We start from the raw sequence: 11,632 nt of genomic DNA, 5'->3' as shown, positions 1-11,632 counted from the left end.
CTGTTGCTGAATGAGAGGCTCCATTTAGCATTTTGTAAAAACCTTGACCTCTAATAATTCTAGCAGGATGTAGTTCTAAATCATCTTCTTGAAGTGTAGTAACCCAATTTGATCTCTTCTCTCCTACTTCTCGTTGGATTAACAGCTACCTTACAACAGGGTAAGGGACTATTATCTTAGTGTGTTCTTTGAGGTGAAAAGGTTTGAAATGTTTTAAAATTTTAAATACAGCAAAATCTCATTTCTCCATAACTGAATAATTTAGCTCAACACCTTGTAAGTTAGAACTAAAGAATGAAATAAGTGCTTCAATGTTCTGATCATTTAGCTGTGTCAAAACTACCACATAAAAGGTATTAGAAGAGAATGTGTATAATACAAATGGTTTTACGAAATTGGGAGTTGTTAAGGAAGGAGCCTCAATGATGGCTTTCTTTATCAACTCGAAAGAATCTTTCTCATCTTTTCCCCATTTAAAAGTTGAATTTTTTTGGATCATTGACTATAGGGGTAAGACGATTTGAGAAAAATGAGGAATAAATATTTTTACGAAATTAATTTGTCCTAAAAATGATCGCATCGTTTTTTTCATATGTGGCAGGGGAATGTTTTCAATTTCTTGAATCATATCGGGATATAGATTCCTTTCTTAGATACCACAAATCCTAATAATTTACCTTCTGCCAAGGCAAAATAAGATTTTTTAGGATTCAACGTAATGTCGAATTTCTCATATCTCTCAAATATTTGTTTTATGTGACTGATATGGATATTTATATGTTTAGAATAGAAAATGATGTCATCTAAATATATTTTTATGTTTAGGATTCCAAATGGCATCTTTTGATATGCATACATTCCCCACTTTGTCCTAGATGTAATCTTTAATCTATGATCTGGATGAACCATAATCTAATTATAACCTGAAAATCCATCAAGAAAAGACATCAATTCAGAACCTGCAACTGACTGCAAAATTTGCTCCATGGTAGGCAAAGGAAAATTATGCTTTTGGCAGGCTTTATTCAAATTTCTAAACTATATGTAAATCCTAATGTCTCCATTCCTTTTTCTCACAGGAACCATGTCTGACACCCATTTTGAATGTCTTACAGGGAATATGATTTTGGCTTTAAGCATTTTATTGAGTTCAGACTTAATTTGAATTTCTAAGCTTGGGTGGATCTTTCTAATCTTTTGTTGTATAGGCTTGTCATTTGAAATCATGGGTATAATATGTTGCATTATAGAAGTATCATATGTTTTGAGATCTGAATAATCCCAGACAAAGATACTTTTATATTTTCTTAGCAACTTAATGAATGACATCCTTTCATCGGGTGTTAAGCCCAAACCTAAGTTTATGTTTTGAGGTTTATCAGGTGTACCAAGATTAATCAACTCAAATATTAGAGTAGAACTCTGTGTTTTCGAATTGGTGGTCATTTTAAACCTATCTTTTAAATCATAGATATCTTCCATCTTGACTACAGATTTGGGAATTGGATTTGCATCTTGTTTATTTTCAATCTGTAGGTCATGTTCATGTTCCTCTATGATTTGACCTTCATAAGATCCATATGATGAAATAAAGTCAATTATATTTGTATCATCATTAAACACTCTCCAATTTGTTATGTTATCAGGAATGGAAGGCCTAAAAATCAACTCAATCAAAAATCTATCTAGATTAAATTCCTCTGACGGTATGAATTTAGATGATACATTGGCAAGTAAATTAGTGCTTTCGTTTTGTAATATGGGGACTGTTGAAATATTAAATGCAGTGAAATGAGAAGTGAAGCTGTGAGCTAATGCTTGATAATTTTTTAGGTGTCTAGAAATACAATGGATTGTGTTCTTGACTTGATTAACAATTATTTCAGAGTCCCCATACACCTGCAAATATTTAACATTTAATCCAATGGCTTTGTACAAGCCTTGAATTAATGCTTCATATTCAACAGTATTGTTTGTGCATTGAAATTCAAGTCTGCAAGCTATTATTGTTTTATCTCCTTGTGGATTCATTAAAATGCAACCTGTTCCTCCACCATCATCTGATTTTGAACCGTCAAAGTATAGAATCCATAACAAAGAATGATCTAATGTTTTATTACTAATATTAATACATTTAGAAGTGTCTGATTGAGAAAAAATTTCAACCTAAGAAGTAACAGTATTTTTTGGGAAAGGTGATATCTAGGCATTGAATGAGCCAAGGAATGTTTCAGCAAAATAATTTCCAATAATATTATTAGTGAAATCATAGGCTCATTCGCTCCTAATTTAGTGACCATATGTTTCATAAATTTTTCACGATAAAATATAATTTGATTTGGTTTACCATTATATGGTAACCACATGTGTGACCAATCAGTTGGGAAATATCCATGTAGTTTCTCAGACCAATCCCTGCTTAAAATAAGACCATAAAATTCAGGGATGTATGCCACCAAGATATCAATCACTTACAACGCCTTTGGGTTGGATGATAATCTAATTGATACTGATAACATTTCTCCAACAACCTCGACTTTTGTTCTGTCTAATTCAACTATATGCACAATAGACTTTTGAGGGGTAACGTTAAGTCTCGCGCACACATATATTGGCATGATATCAAAGAAGCTCATGAATCAATGAGACAATTATGAGCATTTTTATTGCAAATTTCATAAGTCAAAAGGAAAGGAGGAGCGTGAGAACTAGATCTATCACCAATCAAAACAAGATCGTTTGATTTTACCTTGTTTGAAGGTGACGAGGGTTTTCCCATATCTTTGCCAGCTTGGGCTATAACCGATGGTGGTATGGGAGCTATAGGAACTACCTTGAGTTCTCTCGATAAGATTTTCTATTGTTGTTTGAGTTTGGTAATTTCATATAATGAAATGTTTTCTTTATTATTTTTCATGTATTCAACTATATTCTATTCCAATGTAATTGAAACTATCAGTTTGAATTATCTAGGGGAATAAGATCAGTTTGAACATTTTAGATTTTTTATTCACTGCTTTCTCCTTTGTGGGAGGAGATGTCTATTTTTGATTTGGTATAGTTGAGTTAGCAGATGGTTTGCTCCCTGTAGATGCAGGCATAGCCTCTCTTTCTTCTTCGGTGGGGAGAATAAAGTCCCATAACCCATTTAATTCGACTTCTTATTTGGGTTTTGTTTCTTCTTCAGTTGCTAAGGTGTCTTCAACCTCTTGATCTAATTCAGCACTTGAAATCACATTTGGAGGCTGAGATGGTGAAGTAAGACTTCTATTGTATGGGCGATATGCTTTCTTAGGAACTGATGATTCAAGTACTTGTTTCTTTATTTCAATCATATGATTTAACACAATTTTCATGAATTTTTGAAGACCTTCAAGATCGAATGGATCCTTTGGGGTTTTCTTCTTTGATTCTTGGCTAAAAGTCACTCTTTTAGATTTTCTATCTTCCATCTCAAATCATTTTTCTAAAGCTGGAATTCTCTTTTCTACAAACAGGGTTTCTTCCATGTTTTCTAAAAGAGTAGCCTTACCGGCTCTATCTACAAAAATGGCTATATTAGAAGGTAAAGCAAAAATGTACCACTCTATCTTTACATGAACAATAGGTTTAGAAGTAGCTAGGATTTTGTTTAATAACTTGTTAAATCTAGAGTTGAAATCTTTGATCCTTTCACCCGAATTTGTTTTCAGTTTAGAGAGAGAATTGATTAAATATGCCACAGTTCTATTGTCTCCAAATTTTGCAAGAAATAGTTGTTCAAAAGTTACCCATTCTGTTATCGTTCCTGCTGGAAGGCAAAAGTACTAGGATCTCATAGATCCTTTAAGAGTATAGGGAAACAATCTTACTACAATATATTCATGCGCAAATCCATTCAAATTCATGGCCAACATAAAATTGTTGATGTGTTCTTCAACAGGAAGACCATCATATGGATTGTATTTGGGTAACCATTTCTCTAGATAATCAGGAAGAGGATGTGGGTTTGCGAACAACATGGCACCAAGATTAGTCCAAGGCTGATTAGACATAACTTGATTTGGGATTTGAGAAGATATAGAAGCAGATACATAAGTAGTGGGTATGGATGTAGAACTTACAACTCGAATAGTATTACTTGTGGTAGCACTAATTGTTTGAGTAGAAGAAATTGAAAGATGAGGAGATGTGAATGGAGGTGTAGTGAATGAGGGAGTAAATGGAGGGGAATTGGATATGACCTCAATCGTATCTGACTTAGATCTAGACATAAAAACTTTCTTACGTATTGGAAACTCAAAAGGAGGTATTTTGAGTTTATCACTTTTTGATCACGTTAAGATAATAGTTTCTCTGAACAGTGAAGTAATACTTTCTTCAGAAGCTTTGGGTTTATCACGCTTCTCAGCAGAAATAGATATTCATTCTAGTTTAAGAACAAATACTGAACTTCAAGAGATTCTGGAATATATTATGAAATAGGTAACTATTGAGATACTTCAAAAGATGAGGGGGAAGTTTCTACAACCTCTAAATTTTGAGTGGGTGACTTAGAACGTGATCGAGAAGTTGTAGGATTTTTTGAGGGAGATTGACTCTTGTGAAGGCTTCAAGTTTTAGATTTAGATTTATATGCCATTCATAGTCGGGGTCCTCTTTCTAGTGCCAAAAATGTTGAGGCCTTAGAAAGTTGTGGCAACAACAAGGGGGATAACCACTCGGTCCGAACCTTAAAGCATCTCCTTTTCCATTTGGGATAGTGGCTCCAACTGGGTATGATGGGACTAGTTTCTCAGTGTTTTGGGTTTATATAATTTGCAGGTTTTTTTTTGATGATCCGCAAAAGAATAACTGGGAATTAACACAACTATATTCTAATATGCAAAACATTGAATTAAATTTATTTTAATCTAACCTGGGGTATTGTTGGTTTTATGCAATATAAAAAGATGTCTATGTAATCTATGATGGTATAGATAAATTGCAGACTATATAGATTTGATATATTGTAAGATAATTCCTTTGAAAAGACAATTAATAAAAAGAAATTTGAAAAACATATTGCATATTGTAGTGGTCACATACAAAACAGACCATTCTCTATTTTGATATCGTACAATAATGCAATTTATACTTCAAATAGAGATGACATATTTCATATATAATTCATAAAATATAAACTTATCACTAATACTAGAACAAAGATTTAGCAAACATGATAATAGTACCAGATGTGTACCATTCTGCTCATTTGACTAGTGACAATAGGCCCCAATCAATCTTCTACCCATAAGTATCTCAAAGAATACAATAGTGCATCAACAGTGATCAACAAAAAGATATTTGATTGAAAAGACCATGTTCCATGATTCCATCAAGACATATACAAATTTACGATAGCGCATTCTTTGTAAATGTTCTTAATAAAATTCTGGACCCTTCTCTAAATGCAGGAGAAGGGTTTAAATACTATTCTTAATTAACTAAAAATAACTTATACAAAATATCTATGAGGAGGTTTCAAATTCCTCATTCCTAGCATCCAACTTTCCAAAAATAAAATTTCTCAAAAATGAATCAGGTCTTCATTGATTAATCATCACTACCAACCTTGCCTCTCAACTCACAAATGTCGGACATTGTCCTTACTTGTGGTGGCATCCTAAATTGTGTTCTCAACTGCCCTGCAAATATTGCATCATGTAAAGGTGTCAGCATTCTTTTTATTGAATCCAAGGAGCAATTCAAGGTCATAATCTAACTATGTGGTTTGACCAAAAGTTTCCATACTGCTTCCCAGTCGATTTTTGATAGCCCCTCAATTGCTTCTTTCTGCAGCTGAATCTTATTCGTCCAATTCTTGTCTAATGATTTAAGAGCAGGAAGTGTTTTTGGATCACTCTCCTTTACGAGGTTGATGTGATTGATTGTTTTGATAATGCTCTTTGAAATACCTGATGCTTTGGCTATTGCTAGTTCGGCTTGTTTCACTTGTGAGTCCCAATAAATGAATAGAATATCCTTATGTCTTTCGTTGATATTCAGGAGACTTTACCTTTTCCCTTCATCTGAATCCTTCCACTCAATATAATCATAGATCTTAGAATTGAGTTCATTGAACTAAATTCTTTGATAAAAAATGATGTTTGTTAATTGTTCACTAGTATTCAGATGTGGAATAATATTTGATATATGTTGGAGGAAGAGCTTCTTTTTCTTTGACAGTAAAGTATTCAGTGTTAAAGCCTCATTACTAAATGCTTCTGCAATAGGAATATCCTTATACTTTTCTAGGTCACTCTTTAACTCCTGGATTTGTTTTTTTTTAGCAAATAAGTCATTTTCATGACTTATTCTCAATACTTCCATATCATGTTGTAGTTTATGCAGCTACTCCTCTGCTTGACAATTCATGTTGGCTCTTTCTTCATATAACTATCATTGTAATAGTGTGATCTGGTCATCCTATTCTTTAATCAAAATAGAGACTTTGGTTGCTTTGTCGATTGTTGTTGTAGCATAGGCTCCATCAAATTGAGATAGTCGAGTCAAATTTTCGGTCAGATTTATTTGTGTGCCCTTCGATAGGACATCCATAAATTCATGTTCTGGAGGAGTTTCAGTTCTCCTCCTCTTCCTCTATATTTTAACAATAGCTTTATGAAGAGGGCTGTAAAAGACGTCTAGAGGAGGGATATCTATTACATTCAAGACAATTTTAGTAGTTGGATCTATAGGAATTACCTCCATATCTTGGAAACTTGTTTTTGTACCTTCAATGGTCACTGCTGCTATTTGCCTTGGTGGGGTATAAAATCATGTGGATTCTTGTGTTGATGATACCTTAGGGGTATCATGTAGTTTTTCATTGAATGCATCTCACAACTTTTCTAATTCATCTGTTTCTGCTTCCTGATCTTGTGACGTGCCTGGCTTAGTCTACTCCTGAGACTTGGTTTCAATTGTATGATCAGTAATCCAAAATTTCAGTGGAAGGTATTCTAACCTCTATCCTCTAAACTCCTGGAATCTTCTTAATTTCTCTGGATTCAACTTTGTCTTGGTCGCATTCAGAATCTGCTCAAAGTTCTCAGCTGATTCCAGTAAATCTTCAAACTCATCTACTATATGAGTTATAGGTCTGATCTTAACTGAAAGGGTGAATTTGTTTGCTACTTGTTGTGGATCAAAAGACCTTGATGGTAGAACAGGGAGCTTTAATAACTGCATATTTTGATACTCTTTATAGACATGACCATAATTAAGAAGGGTAAATGACCCACACTGAAGGGGAAAATTTGGCCATAGGGATTTCTTCATTTCCTTCAATGTTTTTGTGAGGCCATTTCCTACTATTTGGTATGCTACTTCCCTTGCCAATAGTTTATCCAATACATACATAGGGAGGACATGTGGGAAAGCTTGGCTACAAAATATCCTGATATAAGTGAAGGACTCCTCAAGAAAATACCTTCTAGTTTCTTGGAGGTCTATGACAACTTCTTTTGTGAATCTTGGACATCTTCTGTTGAAAACTAACTGATGTAAGAGGAGAAAAACCCCATGGCATAATTGGTGAAAATGTGGAATAAAATCGTGTTCCCACATTTGTTTATAACTTAGGAAGATAGGAGTAGGATCATTGGTAGTCCATTTCCAACCCATTCTTGTAAAAGGAGTGCAGAAACAAATAGCATTGAAGACATATGCAGACATGAAGAATTGGGGAACTGCTCTAAAGGAGGTAGCCATGGTTTGGTGATATTCAGTAATCGCTTTGGCCAAATTCTCAGACAGAATGGTTTCCCAATTCATATTGTGAGAATTAACACAAGCATCAATTAAGGGAACCCAATTGATCGAGAACTTAGAATTATTAGGGAGACCATACAACCTACATAGCATAGAGGCTGCAAAATTTTAAGGGTTGGCTAAAGAAGCAATGGAGTACATACTTCCTTTATCTTGTTTGATTTTATTGTCTCTTCTCCTCCATTCCTGTATCATTTGAGATGGTACTTCATTTTACTTTACAAACTTTGCAACAAATTGTTTGTCATAATTGTCTTGGGCATCAAGTAGCTTGTACATTTGTTGTAAATCTTCAGCTCTAAAAGAACCCAAGACTGTGTTTTTAGCTCTCTTTATATGTATGTATTCCACTTATGTATTCGGTACTACCCATCTTATCATATCTGGGTATGGCAATAGCCTAGCCCTTGCTTCTATTCGGTGAAGGAAAGAGCACGCAGTCTCTCTAAACTGCACTCATGATGGTTCTGTACTGTTAGCGGATGGTTGAATGTCTGTTACTTAAGGGTTTTCATTGTCCAGCATAGTATATATAGTTTTCCATGCAGTGGCACCTCCATCTACAATGCATAATGTATCTGTAAAAATGGACAACATATCTATGATTTCGGTTTCTGCGATAGATTGCTTGGTATGGTTCTGCATCACCTTTCGAATGGACATGGCTTGAGTAGGGTTCCTATTAAAACCAACAAAAAATAATTGTTGCGTAAAATAAAATATTTGATGAAATGACTAAACTTTGTAAGAAAATATCTGGGATCGAGTTCAACATTAATCAACCATAACAAATACCATGATTACATGCATAGGGATGATAACCATATTAAATCATTCTAACCTAACTCATGTCCATCTTAAAAACACTATTAAACATCTGTAGAATCCGTCATCTTAGATATTTAAGCTATAGCATGAATGAAACTTTGTTTGATGGATCTTTGTGATATGCGATATGCAATATCGTAAAATTGCAATATTGGAATATCAGGATATCGTAATATCAGTGTTTTAATAGGTAACAATTAAGCTCTTGCCATATTATCTTCCGATGTGCGATATGTGCTCGGGAAGTTGCATATCGGTATTTTTTTGAATGTGCTTAACTTTGCTACTATTATCACTCAATTTTTTCCCAAATAACCACAGACCAATCTTTTAGATACAAAATCTAGCCAATCTGTATCTAGAGAAGGCTCTCTTTATGATTTAGCTTTGTTTTTAAAGGTGTTAGGCTAGTTATGAAGTTCAATGGTTTTGTTTTTTTGGGTTCGAGTGGTGAGACTCAATAGAACAGTGAGGTAAGAGAGAATAGTTTAGTCCATTGGGCATGATGGAGTCAAAGAAGAATGGCTTTCTAGATTCGGTTTCTAACAGAGGATGCCATCATAGAGCAACGTAGTCAAACAGGGAACAAATAAAATATTTGAAGTAGATGGAATGGGCTCAAATGGGTGAAGGGCAGTTAAGAATCCTTCAACATATTAAAAGAGGGAAAATTGATGATTACTGATAAGGAGTAGTTAAGAATTCCTTAGCAAATAATCAACATGAGAGAATCAGGAAACAGGGGAAATTAAGAATTCACTGTTTATGTTAATTTTGAAGAAAACAAAGAGAATAATAAAGACTGAAAACAGAGTGCAGTTGAGTAAATTCTGAATTAACCTTTTTCTTCACCATTCAGATTATGAAACATAGATGATATAATAAACATGAAAACTCTAAAACACAAGATATAAGGGACTTATTGATCCAAAGTTTGATTCAAGAATTCTATGACAAGTACCCTATTTCAATTCTTCATCGAGTAGGCCAGACAACAGATGGTTCCAACAACTCTTTATTCCAAATTCAATATTACAATAGAGTCTATGAAATCCACACACACCTAACCTCTCCAAAACTCTAATGAAGGGGGTATATATACAACAAAATATCTACAACCTATATCTCATAATAGTTGTGAGATAATATCTAGTTTTAACCTAAAATAATGTACAAGTAACATAGAAGCGGGTAACTTATGTTGTGCTGGAGGCAGGTCTTTAGGATTTGGCTTGCAGCTGTCTTTCGAAGTAGCTCTGTGCCGACTCTCTGTCTTAACTGATGCATTAATTCTAATCTACTACCTTTAATTCTTATCTACCTCCTTCAATTATGAACTGATACAATTTAATGCTTGTCTGATACACTTTGACTTGTTTTTTATGCTCTTTAATGCTGAACTGACCCTTTTTGATGCTGAATTGATCCTGGTCACTGGTGTCTGATATTTAGCCAAAAATTCCCTTTTTCCAAGGGTAACGGTGTATCTAAGGATCTCTCCGTTGCTGGTATGTTGAGTTCTGTGGAGATTTGCTAAGAAACCACGGTAGTTGATGCCCTGATAGCCGATTGTTTGGAGATAGCTGGAAAAGGTACCTGTACTTATAAAGGAAGACTACATGCTGCAGTTTGAATGGATGCGAGCTCATTGTTGGAGCCTCTCTACTTGGAGGCGGCCAAGAATGAACTATGAACATCAGTCGATCTTGTGCCTGGAGCACTGCATGCTGGAAAAATATAGCAAAAATGATGTTTTTACCGTTCTTTTTGACAAAATGAATTTTGGTAGGAAGACAAGATTTGATGAATGGGTGACGATAGTGGAAGGTAATGTAAGTAGAGGACAGCTGATGTTAGCAGATGACGTTAGCAGGGAGAAGGTCGTAAGCAGTTTGACGGCACTGCTTTTGGGGCTGGGCGGTATCGGGCGAGGAGGGAGCAAGCACCTCGGGAGTGTGCCGCGTGGCAAAGGTACGACGCCAAAACCGCTGGTTCCCCACGACTTAAACATCGGTGATGGATGGGGTCGCGATACAGTTGTAGACCATTGGATGTGGAGTTGTTGATCGGACGGTGGACGCATATGGAATATGGCAGAGTTTTAACGCGCGGGACGACATAATAAACAATGGTTTTTAATAGTATCGGGGTGGATTTGATTGGTCTGCGAGGTTAGGTTATTAATTAACCAAGGCGGTTGATTAATCCTTTGTATGCATGGGGAGGGCTATTAATAGGTTCCAAATGAACCATTAATTCCCGATAAATAGTTCTATAGTTTATAATTCAACCAGGGGAAGGATATATAGTTTTTTTGGGGTTTTTTATGTAATTTAAATAATATGGGAATGGGAACAAAATTATAGGGATTTATATGATATATGTTAAGAGTTAATATGGATTCTTGAAGTGGAAAGCGCTTAAAAAAAAAAGTTAGGCTAAAAAGGGAAAAGTGGTTTTACATGAGGAATATGGCTATTGTCCTAAGCAAAACAAGGTTGTACTTAGGCAATGTTTATGAAATGAAATGAGCAATTTTTAGTGATATCAAGGAGATCTCAATACCTTTGGGGGGAACTACTAAATGATTTGGGGAAAAACATGAAGGGAGGTTAGTTATGAATTTCCCTCGCTTGAGCTGCATCAAAATAATATTTGCCATAGAACTTTGTGCTAGAAGTGTTAGTTAACACATTTTCTAAGAGACAAAACCTATCACAACTGTCATTCTGCAACAACAATCTACCTACCCTGCTTACTTTACCTAACATTTTTTCCTTCTTTCATTGGGTGCACCTGGACTGGCAAACCCTTTTCATCTTTTCTTTTATTTGTATGGTAAGCCTACCTGAGTCTACACTTATTACATCCAAGGGCTCAGATTAAACAGTTGAGCTCCTTTGCTTCTCTACCTATCTAATTATCTACCAAGATTAAACAGTTTGGACAGATTCTATTCTCTATCTCTAAAACAGGAAATTCACAACATGAACTAGCCAAGATTAAGCTA

The sequence above is a fragment of the Pinus tabuliformis genome, chromosome Q (assembly GCF_031772625.1).
Source record: "Pinus tabuliformis cultivar Carrire ecotype Pingquan chromosome Q, CPIR1, whole genome shotgun sequence".
Taxonomy (NCBI): Eukaryota; Viridiplantae; Streptophyta; class Pinopsida; order Pinales; family Pinaceae; genus Pinus; species Pinus tabuliformis.
Note: the sequence above shows the minus strand (reverse complement) of the source record.